Here is a 19,707-nt window from a genome sequence, read left to right as displayed (position 1 = left end):
ATGAAGGCCTACGTGTGGGGCAGACTGGAGGAACAACATCAGCTTGGCATCATTGGCATCCAAATGCCAACCTGTAACTCTCACCCCCACCCCAAAATCTGGATTTACCTTTTTTGAGGCAAATCCAAGAAGTAACAAGAAAAAACCCCAACCTTGTGGCCAGCTACTTGTTTTTGCAATATTTCAGTGACCCATTGGTCAATTAATCCCGATGTTCCAGAAATTGTACTCTAGAGCAAGATATCCTCCTTGCCTTGCACAAGAAAAGAGGCCTGGGGTACGTTGATGTGGTGCCCTTGACTCAATGCATTGCACATAAAGTCTGGAAAAAGTCTTAAAGTAGAAGGACGCCTCTAGATCCAAGATACTGTTCGATCTATTAAAACATGAATATCCTGTCAGTTTTCTGTGTGGTAAAGACCTACTGCTTGATGTAATAGAACCTTGTTTCCGAAAAAACAAGCAGTACACTGTTACTGCTGGGAAATAACTGGGAACACCAGTTAATCTTGCAGGTCCCACGTGTGTGGGACTACCAAGAAAAAATGGCTGACTGCCTGAATTCAAAAAAGCGCACATGGGGCTTGACTCACTCTTATGCCAAAACAGCCCCCAGCAGAGTTTAAAACACAGATCTGTGCAGCGTTTGCAAAGCCTCTACCCCTCTTAGAGTGAATAGACCACAAACTTTGGTATGTTTAAGTGCTTTACTTACAGTAATCACAGATTTCACTCACGCATTGTTCAATGCAACAGCAGAAATCATAAGGGCAAGGTATTTTTGGTTGCAAAATGCAGGTGTTAGTCTCCAACATGCGGTCTGAGTCTGGAGCCCCAGCCTCTGACACGTGCTCAGCTACATGGTTGGAACAAAAGGAACAAGAAACAGACAATACTTCCTTGCAGAAGGTGAGGGGGCGTGACCTAGCCATGCCTTCTCTAACAATTTACAAGTCCTGGGTTAAAGTGTTTCTTTCTACTGAACTCACCAAGTCTCTCAGTGCTATCCAGCACTCCTTCAAGAGCAGGTCTTCTGCCAAAAGTTTCTTCCCAGTTTGGACACCAGGAGGGCACAGATGGGGTTAAGGGGGAACATGCAAACCCAAAACTAGGGAGAAAGGCAAAGGAAGCCTGCCCAGGATCTGGATACTGCTCTTGTATATCCCTATTGCTAATGTCTTCCAGCAGCATTTTGCAGATAAGGAAATTTGTCTTACTCTGATATTTTAATTTTTTTTTTTTTTAAGATGGTACAGTGGAACATTCTGCTCACCTCTCCTTTCTCTGCTGACAATATCTGGGTGCATGGGTAATGAATTCTGCTGCCACCTCACATACTGTTAGAGCTTCCTTTCCCTGTCCTAGACAGATGTTCCTTAACTGGAGGCTTCCGCCTTTTCTTGCAGGGGAAGTTATCTTGTCTTCTTTGTTCGCTCCCTGTTTTTCCTTCATGGTTTCTGTAGAGTTGTAACAGTTAGGTTCCAGTCCCTGATGCAGTTCCAGGTGGATGATATTTTAGTAGTTGAGGAGTTATCTGCCTTGCCAGTCAGCCTGGAGAGAGGGATGACTCCTCTCCCTGGAGGGAGAAGCAGAGGGTTCAGACAACCTTGCCTGTATGGGGGAACATGAAATATACGAAATATGTGTGTTTGTGTGTGAACAACAAAAAGAAATGGCTGAGTGTCTGGATTCAAATGCGGGGGCTAACACACAGAGAGCCCCAGTAGCCCCAGTTAAAATCACAAAATAAGCAGCCCATTAAAGTTTTAGGAATACAGGTTGTTAAACCTCTCATTCAGCTGCATACAGCAGCTGACCTCTTTCTACCCCTCTTGCAATGAGCAGACCACACACAGTTAAGTAAGTTTAAAATGTTTTACTTACAGATTCAAGGTCTCAGTCATGCATTGTTCCATGCTGCAGCAATGATAATACAGGCAACATACTGTTGAGTAGAAAATGCAGAATATAGTTCCAAACATGTGCTGTAAGCTCAGGATCAAGCTTACACACATCCTCCTTCAATGGTTACATGATGCACGGGGTGGGGTGGGGGCGAATAGAAAGGCTTGGATGTAACCTGAGTCTCTCTACAACTCTGTGGTCCTTAACCCCTTCGTGCAATAACTAGCAGTCATGCATAGTTAGGTTTGACTGCAAGCTCTCGCAGCCTATCGGCATCACCAAACACAAATTCATGGGAAATACAATTTTCTGTTCTGCTGGGAATCTGCTGCCACCCGGTGGACAGTATGGATTTACTTTGTATTTGAAATTTATTTGCAGGTTTGCAGCTCCTTCCAAAACATGGAATATATACATAGCTGTCAACTTACAGATTTGAAAATAAGGGACCAACAGCCTAGAAAATAAGGGATCAACAGCCAAAATAAGGGATCAACAATTACTTTGATAAAATACATATTTTGTTGCGTGCAAATGGCTTTAGATACCTATTAGGTCCATAAATTACCATATAGCATATATTCAACACAAAAAAACAGCAACAATTTGTTGTTGACAAAGGACAGCTGGACATAGAAAGGGCCCCATTACCTTCAGTAGCTTATTTAAGGGACATCATCAATAAGGGACAACAGCGGGACATGGCGCTGGGATAAGGGACTGTCCCGCCAAATAAGGGACACTTGACAGCTATGAATATATATTCAGTTCATCAACTGCCAACAGGAAGGATGACCAGAATGCAAGAGTTAGGCCCCATCTGCACTATGCTTTGAAAGCAATATCGTATCACTCTAAACAGTCATGGCTCCCACCTAAGAATCCTAGGAACTGAAGTTAGTTAAGGGTACTGAGAGTCACAGAGCTAACGTGTCAAGAGCGGTTTGACAGTCAATCATTCTCACCAGGGCACTCTGGTAATTGTAACACTTTGAGGGGAAGAGGTGGATAAAATGGGCACATAGAATGAGTTCCTGCACATGAGTTAAAAGAAAGTCTAAATAAAAACTATCAATTTGACTGGATCATCAAGTATAGTTCCAAATTTGCCAGGCTTGTGATGACGGTTGTCTTAAAAATGATGGCTCTGCTGTATATTCCATAAAAGGAATGCCAAATCATATTAAAGGTGTCTGGAGGTTCCAGTCCTTGTTGAAATCTAAAATCATGAACAATTTCCTCCATTATAGCTATATTCTAGAGTGAGGGGTACCAAGCATCCAGTGTAAGATTTTGGGTTATTTTCCATTGAGTTGCAATTACTATTCCTGCTGCCAATACCACATATAAATAAGACCAATTCTTTTGACAATATATTTAAATTGGTATCCTCAAAAATTTCCAGTAACATTAATTCTGGACAACAGACAACCGTTTCTTTATTAATATTTACTATTTCTGTCAAAGTTGAATCCAAAAAATCCTGCACCAACTGACATTCCCAGCCATAAATGATAATATATCCCAAGTTTATTGCAACTCCAACAATTAAGTGCTATGGAAGAAAACATAATTTTGACATTTGCAAAGGAGTCCAATACCATCTGTGTAGTAATTGTACAGTGTACTATTCATTGATGTTAATATTGCATGTTCTTGAATTGTGGTTTATGATTTTTTCTACTGCACAAGTCTCTTTGAGGCCTTAAAAAACAAATAAAAGGAACTAATTTGTCATAACTGGAAAACTACACTTGGAGACAGGATAACTGAATGGTAAATAGGGAAAAATGGATTAATGTAGTCAGAGCTAGAGAGGTGTAAAACAGCTTTATAACCACTTTGTTCCAAAATTGAGTGTTTCCGTATTGAATTGTATAGCAAGGTACAAAAATATGCCTATACCTATACACTGCTTTGGGACGTGGGTGGCGCTGTAGGTTAAACCACAGAGCCTAGGACTTGCCGATCCGAAGGTCAGCGGTTCGAATCCCCGTGACGGAGTGAGCTCCCGTTGCTCGGTCCCAGCTCCTGCCAACCTAGCAGTTCAAAAGCACAAAAAAGTGCAAGTAGATAAAAAGGTACCGCTCCGGCGGGAAGGTAAATGGTGTTTCCGTGCGCTGCTCTGGTTTGCCAGAAGCGGCTTAGTCATGCTGGCCACATGACCCGGAAGCTGTACGCCGGCTCCCTTGGCCAATAAAGCGAGATGAGCGCCACAACCCCAGAGTCAGCCACGACTGGACCTAATGGTCAGGGGTCCCTTTACCTTTACATACACTGCTAGGTGCATTGTGTTTTGTATGTGAGTATGTGTGTGTTTATGTGAATTCCTAGCTCTGGGAAACTGATGTTTGTTTAAATCTTTGTAAAAAACACAGTGACAAATAAACAACCCTTGCTGTTTAAAAATCCCTGGGTACCTTTAAAGCTTTCTCTCATGAGATGAATGATGAAGGCTTGCTTGCTTGCTTGCTTGCTTGCTTGCTTGCTTGCTTGATTGATTGATTGATTGCATAGGCTTTGCAGCCTGAGAGTTTGCGGGTGGCTATATCTGTTCAGCCTTCTGCAGTGACACCAGCAAATCTAAGGATGTAGTCACTGCAGAAGGGATAAATGTCAGATGGGAGGTGCACGTGCTTTGGATAAAAATAGCAAGTGCACTGAGACTCTGTGGTTGAGGCTTTGGGAAGATCAGCAGCAGCACTGACCACAGTGGCAAACCTGGAATTGCCTGGAGAGCATGGCATTGGCGCCCCATGGCTCCAGCAGCTGAGAAGCTCTTCCCTTGAGCCACAAGAGCCTTGTGGGGCTCACCAGAGGCCTGCCCTGCCAGGGAGGAGGCTAGGGCCTGGGTGCCGGTGCTCAACACTGGGGGCGCCATTGGCATTGGGGGCGCCGAGTGTGATGGAGGTGGGTGGGGGAGGTGACAGCCCACAGTGGGGAGACAGAGGCTGGGGGACTTTAATGGTGCATGACGCTCCTTGTCCCTGAGTAAGAGAGCACTTTTGATCTTGTGGGGGAGAGTTCATAGTTCATGCTTTGTGTGCCGGTTCGATCCCTAACATCTCCAGGTAAGGCTGGGGAAACTTGTTCCTCTGAAACCCTGGAGAGCCCTGCTTCCACTTAGTGTGGATCTGCCTTCTCCAAACCTTCTCCAAAACCCTGGAGAGCCAGTGTGGTGTAGTGTTTGAGAGCGGTAGACTCGTAATCTGGTGAACCGGGTTCGCGTCTCCACTCCTCCACATGCAGCTGCTGGGTGACCTTGGGCCAGTCACACTTCCCTGAAGTCTCTCAGCCTCACTCCCCTCACAGAGTGTTTGTTGTGGGGGAGGAAGGGGAAGGAGAATCTTAGGCGCTTTGAGACTCCTTCGGGTAGTGATAAAGTGGGATATCAAATTCAAACTCCTCTTCTTCTTCTTCTTCTTCTTTGCTTCTCAGTGGTTCTGACTATAGCTCCCACCAGCCCCAACCTGAGAGGACAGTGGTCAGAAGTGATGGAAGATGAAATATACTCGGAGTCGAGAGTGGATTTCATGCTCTTTATTCAGCTCATGGTGGTGAGGAGGAATGGAAGTTCCCCCACAATGTCTGCTTTATATACATTATTTACACAATGGGCTGCACATGATTGGCTAATTCCAGGATTCTCCCGTGGGCCAATCAGGTTGTGGATTCACTTCCACCTGGAGCTGGATTGGGTGGCTCCTGTGGACCGATCGTACTGCTGCATTGTTCTAGGACCAATCAGACTGCTGCATTTTGGCTCCTAGTCAACTCAGTACATAACAGAAGATGTGGTTGGAAATGTCTCTATGGCACCAGGTTGTCTCAGTGCCACTTCATTTGCATGCAGCCTGTGGAAGTGGTTAGCACTGCACTAGTTGGGGACTTAGATTCAACATTCCTATTTCAGTAGTTCACTGCTTCCAGAAAGGAATGAACTTCTGGAAAGCAATGAGCCTTACTTTGTGGTTGGCATCTGTCTCGAGAGACGGTGGAGTGCTCCTCTGGTATGAAGTCAAATGGAATATGGCATATGTATGGCACCAACTTGGCTGCAGGAATTGCTGGAAGGAGGCTCCAAGGCGCCAGCCTATCGTCTTAGGGACTCCAGTCGGGATTTTTGTAGGGTTTACTCCTTAGCCACCCAAAGATATCCAGCAAGGCAGCAGAGGTTTAGGGTCAGAATGTGCAGAATCTGCCTTCCACTACTGGTCTCGTCCCCTCAATCTGCCAGAACCTGTCTTCACATCCAGGTTTATAATTTGGTCATCACTTTAATAAATTTGCTGCTCCTTAGCGAGCTGTGAGTTCCATTGATGGCATTTCTCCTCTAAGGCTGTCACTGAGCATCTGAGGGAGGGGAACAGGAGGGGAGCAGATACATAGAACTGGTGTGGGAGGCGATCAAGAGAAACATAATTTTAATAACTTTGAGAAAGTCTTATCTAATCTCTACATTCCTGGTGTCAGATAAAGGCTTTCCTTCAGCCCCCCATGGAGGGGATCATACTGGAAGCTTGAAGATGAGGCAATGCACCAAACAACCTCCCCAGTTTGCTGGAAACAACCGCCCTGATTTGCTGGAAGAGTTTCAGCAAGTGATGGAGCAGAATGTGTTGGCGAGGGTCTGTTGCTTCAACCTATGGAACCAGACGGGTGATGAATAGGACAAGTACATGGTGCAGAATTTCTTAAAATTATAATAAAGTAGACTGTGCTGGGTTCTGTGATGATAGTTTTAAGTGGGAAATTATGAAAAATTGGTGGATTTTTGTTTTATGTAGCAACTTATAAGCAAAAAAAAAAAAAAAAAAAGCACAAAAAATGGGAATATAAAGGATTAAGTTTTAAGAACACTAGCACTCAAAACTGTCACAGACCCTCCATGTGTCCCTATTTTCCAGGGACAGTTCCGGATTTACAGAAGCCGTCCCGGTGTCTGATTTGATCCCGGATAAATGTTGGAAGGTATGGTACCCTGAGAGACCTGGAGGGGCCAGATTGGGCTCCTGGCCTAAGGTTTCCAACCCCTTCTCTAAATAGATATTATACCTCCAACTCCCTGTACATCATCACTTTGCAGCCGGTTAGATTAACTGCACCAACATTTCGGCATTTGGTTATCTCTAGTTAAAGCTATGGTTTTCCCAGTAGTGATGTATGGGAGTGAGAGCTGGACCATAAAGAAGGCTGATCGCCAAAGAATTGATGCTTTTGAATTATGGTGCTGGAGGAGACTCTTGAGAGTTCCATGGACTGCAAGAAGATCAAACCTATCCATTCTGAAAGACTCAGCCCTGAGTGCTCACTGGAACGACAAATCCTGAAGCTGAGGCTCCAATACTTTGGCCACCTCATGAGAAGAGAAAGCTCCCTGGAAAAGACCCTGATGTTGGGAAAGATGGAGGACACAAGGAGAAGGGGATGGCAGAGGACAAGATGGTTGGACAGTGTTCTCGAAGCTACCAGGATGAGTTTGACCAAACTGCGTGAGGCAGTGGAAGACAGGAATGCCTGGCGTGCTCTGGTCCATGGGGTCACGAAGAGTCGGACATGACTAAACTACTAAACAACAACAACAGGATCTTGCTCACGTTGGCGTGATTTCAGGTGGTGATATGACACTTGAGGTGTCTTTGGCAAAGCTTTCATACGTGCTGGGCAAAAGGCAACTTTCTTGGAAAGAGAAGAAGCAGGTAAAGAATGTGTTAGGTAAAGAATGTGTTACATGGAAAGTTGTCATTTTTGAACTCATATTACTTTTCATTTACATATGAAGCTGCTGTAAAGCAGGTTGTGGAATGGCTCGTGGTTCTGTTGACGGATCTCTGGGCAATCTGCATTAGCTGGGCAAGAACGATTCTCCGTTGTTGTCTCACAACAGCAATGGCTAAACTGCTTTCCCCCTTTCAGTTAGGTTTCTGAAAAAATATGGGTGTCCACATGGTGGACAGGAAGCGGGTGGGACTCATCCCCCAAATCCTAAGTGCATTTATTTAATTTATTTATGTAGATTTGGGTAATTAACAAGAGGTTTAAAGTGATCCCTGAGACCACTCCTGTTGACAATGACTGGCAGATTTGGATTCTCTCCACTTGTTGCGGGGAGAGCGTTCCTGGACCAGCAAGCAGCTCAGACATACGCATCAATACTCACTGGAACCAACCACTTGCTAAGGAGCAGCACATACGGTGGTACCTCGGGTTACATACGCTTCAGGTTACACACTCCGCTAACCCAGAAATAGTGCTTCAGGTTAAGAACTTTGCTTCAGGGTAAGAACAGAAATCGGGCTCCGGTGGCGCGGCAGCAGCAGGAGGCCCCATTAGCTAAAGTGGTGCTTCAGGTTAAGAACAGTTTCAAGTTAAGAACGGACCTCCGGAATGAATTAAGTACTTAACCCGAGGTACCACTGTATAGTATAACAATAGCAGTTCCAAAGCAGCTCAAAAAACCAGCAGCAATGTGTTGATTAAAACCTGAGAATAGAAAATCGTTTTTTTTAATTTTGATTTTTATGCTACCCTGAGATCTTCGGATAAAGGGTGGTATACAAATTTAAGAAATAATAATAAATAATTCAGACTCATGCCTGAATTAGACTGAAAAACTTGGTTATTGTATTGGGTAGTTCAAATGGTAACGGCATTAACTTGAAAACCCTGTATTTCTTTTTCCTATTTTGCTCACACTCTCGCTCATTTCGGAATCTCACTAATATTATTTATTGTTCATTCTATTTGTGTATTTGCTGTTAGTGTATTTTTGGTCTTTGTGGAAGCCGCCCAGAGTGGCTGGGGAAACCCAGCCAAATGGGTGGGGTACAAATAATAAATTATTATTATTATTATTATTATTAGAATGTCTCAGTGTCTCGCAACAATAACATAATTCATGACAAATGTGTCAGTTAAAACAACAATACATTAACATATCTGTGTTGCCATATTTATATAAATATCTGTTGTACTCACAGATAAAATGTATTAATCTATGGCTTTTAAAACTTTGTGTGGAGGGATTATTGTTTTCATTTCTTACTATGTTATGTTTGTGTTTTTATATTGTAAACTGCTCTGTGATCTTCGAATGAAGGGTGCTACAGAAATTTAATAAATAAATGTAAATACCATACAGTTATTGCTTAATGTTATGGAATGTATACATAATCTTTCTTTTAATTTTTTCTTGTCGTTCTTTAGGAGCAAGAACCTCGAATTCCATCTATGGCTTGTGCTGCTGCTAATACTGGTAGCCTGAATACACTGAAAGCAATAGAAGAAGTGGGAAATAAAAATAGCAGAAGTCTGCTCAGAAGCATGATAAATACTCAATTTGTAATTGTGACTTCCTCTACGTGCGTTTACAAACCATTGCTATATTGAGGTGTGATTCAATCACAGTCCAGCAAATTCAGATTGCATAACTGCTGTTGACCGGAATATCTTGCACAACATACTCAACTTTCCCCGAATACCAAACTTTTCTTGTTAATGGGAGTGGCAGGCAAATGCTGTGGGGAGTGTGGGACAACACTCACTTTGATGCAACATCATTTAGCTTCCCTGAAAAGTAAGTGGAATAAATGCTAATTAAAAATCCAAAATCTTCTAACCACTCTGCAAACGAACCAGGATGAATGCTTATTAAATAGCCAACATTGTCTAATCTCCCTGCAAACTAAACAGCTTGGATGCTCGTGAAATAGGCAATGTTGTCTAATCTTCCTTCAAACTAATCAGAACAAGCACATTAAATAGCCTATGCCAATTATTCATCCTGCAAATGAATCAGGATGAATGTTCAATAAACAGGTAATCTGGAAGTGCGTTTAATGTACGTCAGCAGGCTGAGCCACTATTTCGCACCTGACTCTGGCTGGTGGTTTTTTGGGTGACTGGAAAAAAACACAAAATACGACCTACAAGGCTGAAATTTACCCACCTGCCCTGGTCTCTAAGGCTCCAGGTTGTTTTATTCCTGAAGATGCCAGATACTGAACCTGTAACCTTTTGAGCTACAATCTCTTTTACAACATTTCAGTTTTGGCTTTGCTGGCCTGATGAGGTGAATTCACCTTATTGAAAAGTTCATTATAGCATTACATTTGCTCTTGCAGATGGGAGATATATTTCTTTTTTGCAGGGTGGAAACTTAAGCTATGAAGATTATGATGGCCGCACTCAACTTCATGTTGCAAAAAGCGAAGGGCACGCAAAGCTTGCTGAGTACTTGCTGAAAAGCAGAGCAAGTGTTTATGCTCTCCCTCCCTCCCTCCCTCCCTCTCTCTCTGTGTGTGGCACATCAGATGAGGTTTATCATTGAAGGAGCAGCCAGTTTATCATCTCACTTGATCACCTCTGAGTTCCCCCTTCTGGGTAGCTGCCAAGCCAGTCACAGAGAGAAAGCAAGTGAGTGCTTTGTCTTGGCATGTCATCCCTGGTAGTTCCACTAAGGACTGTTGAAGGAACTTATTAACTATGAATTTGTCAATAATTACACTGATGTTTCTTTCTTTTTTCTATAAAGGCACATGGAAATAATTTGCCTGCTTCGGGAAACTGGAGCTCACCTTTCCAGTGAAGAGCTAGAGAATGCCTCTAAGGAGACCACCCTGCCCCCAGCTCTAAAATTAAACCTAAGATCATTAGAAGAGACCTGCTAGATCATCTGATCTAGTCAGATGCCTCTGTAAAGTCCACTGGCTGTGGTGCTATGAGTCTGATGAATCCCCTAGATAGACTCCTGGGAACATACGTAAGAAGTGGATTATAATGTCCTCCCTGCCCATAAGCTGGATGTACCAGTGTAGTGTAAACTGGAGTTTTAGGGTGTTTCCAGACAACAAATCTAAAGAAAGTAGTATAAGAACTGTTCACCCAGGCAGTATTTAATTTAAGAATTGTGTTCTTAGATATGCAGCATTTTGCAATTATACAATGGTATCCATTCTATCCATCTGGTGGGTTGCTAGATCCCACATAGTTCTGAATAACCTGAGAGAGGTCTGGCTTAGTGTATATACTGTTCTGTGCCTTTACTTGCACTCAATTCTGGGGAAGTAAGTTTTTTGTTGTTGTTTAGTCATTTAGTTGTGTCCAACTCTTAGTGACCCCATGGACCAGAGCACGCCAGGCACTCCTGTCTTCCACTGTCTCCCGCAGTTTGGTCAAACTCATGTTAGTAGCTTCGAGAACACTGTCCAACCATCTCGTCCTTGTCGTCCCCTTCTCCTTGTGCCCTCCATCTTTCCCAACATCAGGGTCTTTTCCAGGGAGTCTTCTCTTCTCATGAGGTGGCCAAAGTATTGGAGTCTCAGCTTCAGGATCTGTCCTTCTAGTGAGCATTCAGGGTTGATTTCCTTCAGAATAGATAGGTTTGATCTTCTTGCAGTCCATGGGACTCTCAAGAGTCTCCTCCAGCACCATAATTCAAAAGCATCAATTCTTCGGCGATCAGCCTTCTTGATGGTCCAGCTCTCACTTCCATACATCACTACTGGGAAAACCACAGCTTTAACTATACAGACCTTTGATGGCAAGGTGATGTCTCTGCTTTTTAAGATGCTGTCTAGGTTTGTCATCGCTTTTCTCTCAAAGAAGCAAAGTATGTTTTGCAGCATCATATTTTAGCAAAATGGCTGGTGAGAGCTGCTTCCTCTACATTGCACCCAAACATTCTAGAGAGGTTTTGCAAGGTTGGCTAGCACAAAAAACTGTTGATAAGCTAGTTAAGAGAAACACATGGGCAGGAATCAACCAAAGAATCCCATCAGCAGAAGCCCTGAGCAATGTGATTTTCTGTTCTCTGATTCCTTTCACCCTTGGAATTGGCTCTTTGGGGGTCAGGCAAACCCCCAGAACAGTGGGAGGAGTAGAGAAGGGGGATCATTAGATCCGGCAAGCCAAAATGCCTTCACTGATGTAACACTTGCCTTAGCACAACATTGATTTCCTCTCCATATGACAATTGTTTTGTTTTTTTTATCCCCACTCCCAGCCTTGCTGCGAATGGAGATGTGGATGGATTGATGGTTTGGCATTTATCAGGCATAGACATGGAACACACTGATTATAGTGGCAAGAGACCTTTCCAAGTGGTAAGTGCAGGTATCAATACACAGCAGGCTGAGGAACATTTTTCATTCTGAGGGCCCCATTCCCTTTTGGTCAACTTTCCAAGGGCCACATGACAGTGGTTAGTGGGGTGAGAGGAATGAGGGATGTGGCCTGGTGAGAGGGGAGACCTATAGATCTTTCCAAGGGCCAAATAGAAAGCCCTGGAGGGCCACTTTTGGCCTCTGGCCCTGAAGTTCCATGCTCTTCTTATACAGGACTAATCTGAGCATATTTGCTATGGCAGGGAGGTCAAAGCTGATGCAAAGCATGATAAAGATATAATAATAATTTATTATTTATTCCCCGCCCATCTGGCTGGGTTTCCCCAGCCACTCTGGGCGGCTTCTAACGAAGATTAAAAGTACATTAAAACATCAGTCATCAAAAACTTCCCTAAAAAGGGCTGACTTCAGATGTCAGAAGCTAAGGTACAGGGAAAAGTGTAGCAGATTCCCAGCAATAGCTAAAATAGTTTTTCCGTAATGTTAGTCTGCTTTAGTGCTGGGAAGTGAAGCAGAAGCCAACTCCTTTTTGGAATAAAGTCAGCTTGTTTCAGTGCTGCACTGTTTGTGACATGAAACTGAATGCAGTTCAGCAGCTGTACATGAGCCATCTTTGGACTGTCTGTATTTTGCTGGAGGGATTCAACCACATACTGTGGTACCTCGGGTTAAGAACTAAATTCATTCTGGAGGTCTGTTCTTAACCTGAAACTGTTCTTAACCTGAGGTACCACTTTAGCTAATGGGGCCTCCTGCTGCCGTGTGATTTCTGTTCTCATCCTGAAGCAAAGTTCTTAACCTGAGGTACTATTTCTGGGTTAGCAGAGTCTGTAACCTGAAGTGTATGTAACCTGAAGCGTATGTAACCTGAGGTACCACTGTACTGGTGGAAATACGTTTGAATTCATGACTTTTCTGCTGACTGGATTTTGAAGGTTGAAAAAATAAATGATTGCACTTAATTAATTTCTATACCACCCTATACCCGAAGGTCTCAGGGAGGTTCACATAAAATATCAAATACTTAAAATCAAAACAAAACCAACAATCCAATAAAAAAAAACCCCAAAAGAGCCAGCATTTAAAAACAGGGTATAGGATGTAGATCAAGTCAGGCAAAGGCCTGGCTGAAAAGGAACGTTTTTGCCTGGCACCTAAAGGTGTATATTGAAGGTGCCAGGTGAGCTTCCCTGGGGAGAGAATTCCACAGACAGGGAGCCACTGTAAAGAAGGCCCAGGTTATAGAAACAGAGAACTGTAGAATTGGAAGTGACCACGAGGATCATCTAGTCCAGGCTTCCTCAACCTTGGCCATCCAGATGTTTTTGGCCTACAACTCCCATGATCCCCAGCTGGCAGAACCAGTGGTCTGGGATGCTGGGAATTGTAGTCTCAAAACATCTGGAGGGCCGAGGTTGAGGAAGCCTGATCTAGTTCAAGCCCCTGCAATGCAGTAATTTTTTTTTTTTGCCCATTGCAAAATTAAAGTGAATTGAAGTGCTCTGGTACATCAAATCCACTTCAAACAACAACATGAACTTTATGATGTTAGAATATTGATGGAATAATTCACTAAAATTGTGGGATAAACTATTGTTTAACTGGAAGGCGTATAACCTCAGTGCAAGTGAGTCAGGATGAATGCTCATTTTGAAAATCAGGATGCTCACTGTGGCAAACAAACCAGAATGAATGCTTGATACAGAGTGAATATTGTATGACCTCTGCATAAGCTTTGTGCAAGCAAATCAGGACGAATGCCCCATAAGTATGTTGTCTGGAAGAGCCTTGACAGCCAGTCTGTGTGCCTAGGACTGTAAAATTGGTAAGAGCTGCCAGGCACAAGGCAGGCCAAAGTAAGTGATGGCTACACTGCATTCAGCTTGATGGGTTGCAAATTATGCAGGCCTTGCCCATTTTTTGGCACCTCTGGAAATTCCTTGAAACATTTAAAAAAAACAAAACAAAACTGGTGTATTTGCAGGCCGGTGCTGTGAAGAAGAAGCCAAGTCCTGGACTTTTTGAATCAGCTGAAATAAATATTAGGTAGGAATTGTTTTATTTCCCCCCGCCCTCTTTTCCTTTCCTGCAATATGCTTGGTTTTCTGCATGATTTATTGTTGCAGTTATAGTATGTCCACAGTCTTAATCAAGTCTTAACTCCAGTCCTAATCGAGACCTAAACAAACTAGGCGGTATATAAAAGCAGAAAAATATTCAGAGCATATACAGTCATGCAAAATCCTTTAATAAATAGTACCCTGGTTAAAAGATATTTATTTGGTCCCTGAAACTACAATTCAAGGTCACTGACAAATTGCAAAGATGAAGGATAGAGTTGGAGGCAATGGTGCTTCTATACAGTGGTACCTCAGCTTAAAGACGCTTCAGGTTACAGACGCTTCAGCTTACAGACGCTTCAGGATACAGACTCCGCTAACCCAGAAATAGTACCTCGGGTTAAGAACTTTGCTTCAGGATGAGAACAGAAATCGCGCAGTGGTAGTGGGTGGCCCCATTAGCTAAAGTGGTATCGCAGGTTAAGAAGAGTTTCAGGTTAAGAACGGACCTCCAGAACGAATTAAATTCTTAACCAGAGGTACCACTGTATAGGTTTTTCTTGTTTTTTACTTTTCTATGCATGGAATAAGGGGAGAGGACTGCTTGCGGATCAGGAAGTTAAATAACAGGAAGCAGACAGTAGGAATAAATATACCATATTTTTTCGTGTATAACATGCCCCCGTGTATAAGACGACCCCTATTTTTGGGGACTCCAAATTAGGAAAATGGGGGTGGGGATTGCCGGAAATCACTACACGTCTGATTGACGCTGACAATCGCATGCATCAGCAAACCAATCGTATGCCCGCTCGCCGCCAGCAGCTGACAATCGCCTGCCCAATTGCCACAGCGGCACCCAATCAACAGCAAGCCTTGACACAGCCACCAATCACCCGCCCAACTGCAGCAGCAACAGCCAAATGATAGCAGCCCTTGATGCAGCCACCAATTACCCCAAAACCCCCCGCTGAAAATCTCCTGCTTGCAGCTGCAACCAATCACCCGTCCTCCCTCTGCACTATCCATATATAAGATGACCCCCAATTTGTAACATTATTTTATAAGAAAAAACATTGTCTTATACACGGGAAAATATGGTAAGTATTCTGTAGTAGCCAGTAGAATAGGTTGTGATGTGTGCATAGGTGTGTGCTACCTATAAGTTTCTCTGGTTTTCAAATGGGCTCAAGAAGCCTGTCAATGCCTGGGCTAGTTTATAGAACTAAAATTAACCATCCTTTTTATGATTCTTCCTTACGCTTCTGTGAGAATGAGCATTCTGAACAAAATCTATACAGTGGTACCTCAGGTTAAGTACTTAATTCGTTTCAGAGGTCTGTACTTAACCTGAAACTGTTCTTAACCTGAAGCACCACTTTAGCTAATGGCACCTCCTGCTGCTGCCGCGCCGGCACAGCAAGATTTCTGTTCTCATCCTGAAGCAAAGTTCTTAACCTGAAACACTATTTCTGGGTTAGAGGAGTCTGTAACCTGAAGTGTATGTAACCTGAAGCATATGTAACCTGAGGTACCACTGTACTGGTGGAAATACGTTTGAATTCATGACTTTTCTGCTGACTGGATTTTGAAGGTTGAAAAAATAAATGATTGCACTTGACATTTCTGTGAAAATGTAGCAATGAAAACGTCTGGAACATACACATATGTCTTGCATTTTGACTTCTGTTTTTTTTCATTTTGACTTCTGTTTTTTTTTCTCCCTGCCATAGAAACATAGATAAATATTTTTGCCATTGTTTAAGTGTTAAGTTATTAGTCAAAATAGGTATCGTTTAAAATAAATACATAATTCTAGGCAATACATTCATCTTTGTCACTGAAATTCTACCCAGCAATGACAATTTTAGCACCTTCCATCTTGACATATATTTTTAAATTTCAGCTCATGTCTTAACATAATTATTTTGGCGCAACATACAATTCACATTTGCCACAATAATATCCAAATATTTTACTTTTTCCAAATTGAAACCCTGTTTCAAAACCTTCTCATCTTCTGTTGTCATTTTCTTTGTTAACATTTTTGCTTTTTGGTTATTAACCTTAGACCCTGCTAAGATACCAACATCATTTAGTTTCTCCATAAGAATCCCCACTCCCTGCAGTGGGTTTTCTAGAATTAACATCTGGTCGTCAGTAAATGCCCTTAACTTAAACATTTCTTTTAAAATCTTTATTCCCACAATTCTCTCATATTGTCTAATGTCTCTAAGTAAAACTTCCAAGACTAGAATGAAAAGTAGCGGGGACAATTAGGTATATGTGTAATTGGCTTCTTTCCAGACATCTGCTATTTTACCACTGTAGAATATTATTCATTGTCTGTTGCAAGGGTTGTAAAAGTTCCTCTTCAAAAGACTTATAGTAAGAAGCCAATAGTCCATCTGGGCCTGGTACTTTTCCTTTCTTTTATTTTTTTATAGCACCACATAATTCTTGAGTAGTTATAGGGCCAATCATTATTTGTCTTTGAAAGTCTGAAATCTTTGGTAGATGTTGTCTATTTGTCTATATTTTTTTTTTAATATATTACTTGACCTTTATACAACTTAGAATAATATTGGTGAAATACTTTTTCATATTTGTCTTACCTGTTATTACAGCATTTTCTTCTTGCAACTTCAATATCAACTTCCTTTCTTTCTCCTTCTGCAGTTTATATGCTAACCATTTCCCAGGTTTGTGAGCAATTTTTTTTTTAATTTAAATTCGTTTAGCATAATCCAGTTTTGTTCCTGTCTCCTGCATAGACAACTGTCTCAGCAACATCTTAATTTGCCAGATAGTTGGAGATTGTTCCAATTATTTTTCTTTTTGCTTAATCTCAGACAAGATTTTTTTCCCAGTAGCACCTTAGAGACCAACTAAGTTTGTTATTGGTATGAGAAGTATCTGAAGTATCTGAAGAAGTGTGCTTGCACATGAAAGCTCATACTGGAAGGAATTTTTTTGTTTTGTTTCAACTACGGCAGTCCAGCACGGCTACCTACCTGTAACTAGAACAAGATTTTTTGTAATTTCGCCTGTCTCTTTCTTTTAAGTAAGGAATTATGTAATATGAAAGAACCTCTGTGGAAAGCTTTGTTGCATCTCAAACCATATGTATCTCTGTGCCTTTAAATTGTTATCAAATAATTATTTTGTAATTTTTGCAATATTCTTTTGCAATCTTTGTTTGCAATCTTGTGCAAACCTTTTCTTGTTGCCATAACACTTTCTTAAGTCTCCAAGTGAAAAAGTCATTCTTCCTTTTGTAAGTCATAATAACTGGATTATGGTCTGAAAAAGTCTTTGGAATGGCAGAAGCTTGAGTAGAGGAAGCCAGGATGGAGAATAATTGACAGGAAAATTGTGAATTTAAACAATAACAAAAGTTTGAGATTTATTTATACCTCATCCTTTTCCCTGATGGGACTCAAGGGGGTTTACAGATAAAAACAAGAACTGCTAAAAACATAGAAAAACCGATCATTAAAATACAATTGCACACTGATAGAATTAATACTAGATACATATATAAAATCTGTTTAAAACTTATGAATAATTACAATGAAAACAGCATGGCACCGGCTCTTTAATTAAAAGCATTCAATTCTCCAAAGCATATTGGAACAAAGAAAGTCTTCACCTGCAGGCAGAAGGACAGCTAGGAGGGAGCCAGTTTGGCTTCTCTAGGAAGGCAGTTCCAAAGTCCGGCAGCAGCCAACAAAAAGGCCCTCTCCTGTGTCCTCACCAAGTGTGCCTGTGAGGGTGACAGGACTGAGAGAAGGCCCTCCCCTGAAGATCTCAAAACCTAGGCAGCTTCATATGAGGGAATATGATCTTTCAGATAGCTTGGACCTACGTTTGTGTGTTGGGGAAACTTAGGAAAAAACGGTGATTTAAAACAAGGTTTTAATATAGCAAGTGGGGAGTTGGGAAAGGTTCTTTTGTAGAGTCGCACCTTGGATCCCAAATGCCTTGGTACTCAGACGTTTTGGCTCCCAAACGCCGCAAACCCGGAAGTGACTGTTCTGGTTTGCAAACTATTTTTGGAAGCCAAACGTCGCAGGGGGCTTCCATGGCTTCCGATTGGCTACAGGAGCTTCCTGCAGCCAATCAGAAGCCGCGCTTTGGTTTCCAAACGTTTTGGAAGTCGAACGGACTTCCTGAACGGATTCCGTTTGACTTCCAAGATACGACTGTATTAGCTTTTTGGTGTTAGCTTCTGTGCTGTACCTGTCCAAAGGCGGATCTAGAGGAGTGCAACTGGTTTACTTGCAACCGGTTCAATGACACCCAACAGAAGGCAAGAGGTGGTGGCGGGGTGTTGGATTTTGCCGTCGCACAAGGCGCCACTAAAATTTGAGACACCAAGGTCTGCCGCCGACCCACCTCTGCTAATTCTCCTTGTTAAAACTTTCAAGTCAGCACAACAATCCTCCTTTCCAACTCTATTGAGATCTCTCCCATCTTGTTCCCTTCTATGGCACTGTGGTTGTGCAACCTGCCTTCTCTTTTGTCCCCCTACCTCATCCATAGTGGAATCCAGGATTGTGATGTGCCTCTACAAATCAATGGGGGCTGCATGATGACGGATAAATAGCTGTATGTGTAGCGTGCGTGTGGGCATGCGTACGTACGTGTGAGTTAACGTTTGACACAGTTGAAATGATTGAGCCAAATTATCATTCCATAATAGGCTGTCAAAACTGAAAGGTCACTGTTCCTTTAGATTTCTGTAAAACAGACGGCCCTGTTCTGTTGAATAGCATCCCTGCTGCGATAATACAGGTGCCCCACTATCTCTAGAAACAACTGAAGACATTTTTCTTCCCACAGTCAGTCCTAACTGGAAACTGTGTCCACTCATTTCTTTCTCAGGACGTTGTTGTTGTTGTTGTTTAGTCGTTTAGCCATGTCCGACTCTTCGTGACCCCATGGACCAGAGCCTGCCAGGCACTCCTGTCTTCCACTGCCTCCCGCAGTTTCGTCAAACTCATCCTGGTAGCTTCGAGAACAGTGTTCAACCATCTCATCCTCTGTCGTCCCCTTCTCCTTGTGCCCTCCATCTTTCCCAGCATCAGGGTCTTTTCCAGGGAGTCTTCTCTTCTCATGAGGGGGCCAATTTCCTTCAGAATGGAGAGGTCTGATCTTCTTGCAGTCCACGGGACTCTCAAGAGTCTCCTCCAGCACCATAATTCAAAAGCAACAATTCTTCAACGATCAGCCTTCTTTATGGTGCAGCTCTCACTTCCATACATCACTACTGGGAAAACCATAGCTTTTACTATACGGACCTTTGTTGGCAAGGTGCTTTTTAAAATGCTGTCTCAGGTCAGGCTGAGCTTAAAGAAAGAGATTTTTTTGGTGTTCTGTACCAAAGAGGGCTTATTAGGAAGAAGAGGAAAACTGTGTCTACTTTTTTTGCTCCCCCACGAAGTGTGTGTGTATGTGTGTGTATATACAGACACACACACAGACACACAGACACACACACACACACACACACACACACACACACACACACACACACACACACTTTTCATATAAACCACTTCTCGTTTGCAGCCTTTAGTTTTTCCCTCCCTGCTCAAGGGACATCCTAGTGTGGT

General features: G+C 42.5%; 1 long non-coding RNA gene across 1 annotated transcript; it reads right to left on the bottom strand.

The window, feature by feature from the left end:
* Positions 1-694: 694 nt before the first annotated feature.
* LOC308470382 lies at positions 695-19,304 on the bottom strand. The gene is made up of 3 exons (XR_013982401.1): positions 16,705-19,304; positions 1,885-1,945; positions 695-1,611 (listed from the first exon to the last, which is right to left on the bottom strand). It is a non-coding gene; the product is annotated as an uncharacterized lncRNA (long non-coding RNA).
* Between the last annotated feature and the right edge of the window lie 403 nt (positions 19,305-19,707).

This window comes from Podarcis pityusensis (genome assembly GCF_964106645.2).
Source record: "Podarcis pityusensis genome assembly, chromosome: 1".
Classification (NCBI taxonomy): domain Eukaryota; kingdom Metazoa; phylum Chordata; class Lepidosauria; order Squamata; family Lacertidae; genus Podarcis; species Podarcis pityusensis.
The sequence above is the reverse complement of the archived record's forward strand: the minus strand, read 5'-3'. Positions and strand labels throughout refer to the sequence as shown.